Below are 3548 nucleotides of genomic sequence, written 5' to 3'. Positions count from 1 at the left end.
TGGCACTCCACCTCGTGGTGGTGAGCATTTGTGCAAAGATATATCAAAATCCCTCCATGCATGAAAAAGATATGCTGCGGACAAATTTTTTTAATAAAATATGATAAAGGGGAATAACTCAAAAAGTAGGCAAGGTAGAGTTATTGTTCTTGCACATTGCACTTCCCCCCAATGTGTTCTATCAGTGTATGAAGTTTGAAGAAAATCCCTCCAGTACTTTTGGAGTTATGCTCCGGACAAATTGTTTTATGAAAATATGATAAAGGGGAATAACTCAAAAAGTAGGCAAGATAGAGTTATTATTCTTGCACATTGCACTTCCTCCCAGTGTGTTCTATCAGTGTATGAAGTTTGAAGAAAATCCCTCGAGTACTTTTGGAGTTATGCTCCGGACAAAGATCGTTGCGGACGAACGGACGGACGGACGGACGCACGCATGCACGGACGGAGAGCATTTCTTATATCCCCTTCGCCTTTGGCAGGGGGATAAAAAAGAAATATTATTAATTACAGAAAATTCTGATTATAGTATAAGAACTGTGATTTGGGAATATATAGTTCCCCGTGTGTGGCCTTAATACATTTTCCTTTATTTATAACAAAATCCAGCAATAAAGAGATATCATTGTTCAAAAGACACATGATGTATTATTTATAAAAGGTGCCTGAATGCATTTTCTTAACTCCAGCAATAATGATGTATTGTTGTAATAAAACTTGATTCATTTAAGAACAAGGCAGTCTGAAAGACAGCTAAATCCCCCGCCACTGCTTTGGATAGTGAAAGGGTAAAATCTTTGATTTTAGCTGTGACCTTGACCTTGAACTGACATGGCTGACTCATGAATTCTGCACAACGTCTTGATGAGGTGATCATTTGACCAAAGTTTCATGGAAATCCTTCAAGGGGTTTAGGAGATACAGAGCTGAAACCTTTGACCTTCAGTTGTGACCTTGACCTTCAGTTGACATGGCTGACTCATGAGTTCTTGATGAGGTGATCATTTGACCCAAGTTTGATGAAAATCCTTCAAGGGGTTAAGGCGATACAGAGTGGACACCAAATGGAAGGCTCAAACCTTCGACCCTTAGTTGTGACCTTGACCTTGAGCTGGCATGGTTGACTCATAATTTCTGCACATCGTTCTGATGAGGTAATCATTTGACCCAAGTTTTATAAAATTCCTTCAAGGGGTTTAGGAGATATAGAGCGGACACGAAATGGAAGGCTCAAACCTTTGACCTTGAGTTGTGACCTTGACCTTGAGCCGACATGGCTGACTTATATGTTCTGCACATCGCCTTGATGAGGTGATCATTTGACCCAAGTTTGATGAAAATCCTTCAAGGGGTTTAGGAGATATAGAGCGGACACAAAATGGAAGGTTCAACCTTTGACCCTAAGTTGTGACCTTGACCTTGAGCCGGCATGACTGACTCATGGATTCTGCACATCATCTTGATGAGGTGATCATTTGACCCAAGTTTTATAAAATTCCTTCAAGGGGTTCAAGAGATATAGAGCGGACACAAAATGGCAGGCTCAAACCTTTGACTTTGAGTTGTGACCTTGACCTTGAACCGACAAGGCTGTCTTATGGGTTCTGCACATCGTCTTGATGAAGTGATCATTTGACCCAAGTTTCATGAAAATCCTTCAAGGGGTTTAGGAGATATGGACCGGACACGATTTTGTTACGGACGGAAGGACGGACAGACGGACGGAAGGACGGACGAAAGGACGGACGCAGACCATTCCTATAATCCCTCCGCCACGGCGGGGGATTAATAAAAATACTGTTGTATCTTATCACTTTGTTTGTTTAGCCCTAATTTAATCAGACTTTCTAAATAAAGATAAGAACTGGTTTGCTATAAAGGTAGAGAAATATCACATGCAATCTATGTACTGCATAGTAGCTATACAGTAGCTTATTATGATAAACAGAAGCTAGTCTATCAATGGTCTAGTCTTGTATATTGGCCCTTACCGCCAATACGCATACTGTATCATCCCCATAGGCCACATACGTCGCATACCAGAATCAGTGTCTTTAAAACACAATACCTACAATAAGAAGTGTCAGAAACCGGGGAAGAAAAGAAGATAATGATTTAAGCAGTTTGCAGTATCGCTTAAGATTTATTTAAATAAACGGACAATTATAATTTTTTAATATAGACACAGAAGCCTTACAGTCAGTCTATTCTCTCCGCATCGTTTTTAGAACAGATATTTAAATCGCAAAGATATGTTTATTTCTATCTTAATTTTTGCATGATTTAAGATATTATGTAGTACAATTTACAGGCCATATGTCGAAACGTTAAGTACTACAATTTACGTATTATTCGCATATTTTTTAAATCTTTCATCAGTAGCTACATTTTTGTTTGAATTTTGCAACCTTTTGAAGATGTTGCAGTTATTCGATGGCGTGCATGAGGCGCATCTTGAAATGAAATTACACTAATTTTAAATTTCTTACACCATCGCGTAACTGACGAATAAGACATATCATTATCTCCATAAACAGTTCAGATTTCATGAACTATGTCCTTTGTCCCAAAACAAAGAATACAACGGTTCTTTATATAGAACCATATTTGGTCAGAAAAAAGAGATCCTTTTCCAAACCATTTTCGTATTAGTGTACACGAGCAGACAGTGTTAATTGAGCTATTGTCACAGCAAGACTGAACGGATTTGAACATGCGTGGTATCAATTGAAAGTTTACACAAGCCTCTATGCGATACAGTAAATTATTTAGTGAAAATCGTGCGTACAAGCGAGATATAATCCAAGTTGCATTAGTATTTGAACGATCCTCGTAAAATGCGTATAAGTACTACATTGTAGTAAATTCAAACAAAATACTTATTTCTAATACTTACTTCTAATAGAGTAAAAAAGCGATGTAAGGTAGAAAACGTGCGTAGTTTCGCTATGCAGACTGTGTCTTTTTAAAAGTTCCTGCTCTATAAATAAAAATCTTTAGCATTTCTAGTAATGTAAATTTTATCAGAAGATTATATCATCAATTTTCTCAGACATTTCAAAATAACACGTGCAAATGGAACACAATTTTCTGTAATGTTCTGTCAAAATAAGAATAAAAACTACAGACAGTTCGATCGTAAAAGAGTCAGAAAAAAGTTTCAGTAAGTGAATTTTGACACAAAACAAAATGTTTTGCACATCCATCGTTTAAGACCTAATTTATTGTCTCACGATATTTGAGTCTGGCGGCCTGGTCTTAGGCTTTTGTGTGTCTGCAACTTGAATAACAAACGTACTTGTGTGTGTTCACATTGAATTTCTATAATTTGCAGAAGACTTGTTTACTTTAAAGAAATAATGTTGTTATTATATAACATTCCCCTTTAACCTTTTTTTTTATTGATAACTCATTGTTTACTGACCTTGTTTTGAGACATCATGTCAATTAGTTGTTTATTCTATGGTGTTCCAGAATGTTCTACCACAATACTAACCTAGGTTTGAGACATGTCAATAAGTTGTTTATATTATATGGTGTTCCAGAAT

The sequence above is a fragment of the Mercenaria mercenaria genome, chromosome 13 (assembly GCF_021730395.1).
Source record: "Mercenaria mercenaria strain notata chromosome 13, MADL_Memer_1, whole genome shotgun sequence".
Lineage (NCBI taxonomy): Eukaryota > Metazoa > Mollusca > Bivalvia > Venerida > Veneridae > Mercenaria > Mercenaria mercenaria.
The sequence above is the reverse complement of the archived record's forward strand: the minus strand, read 5'-3'. Positions refer to the sequence as shown.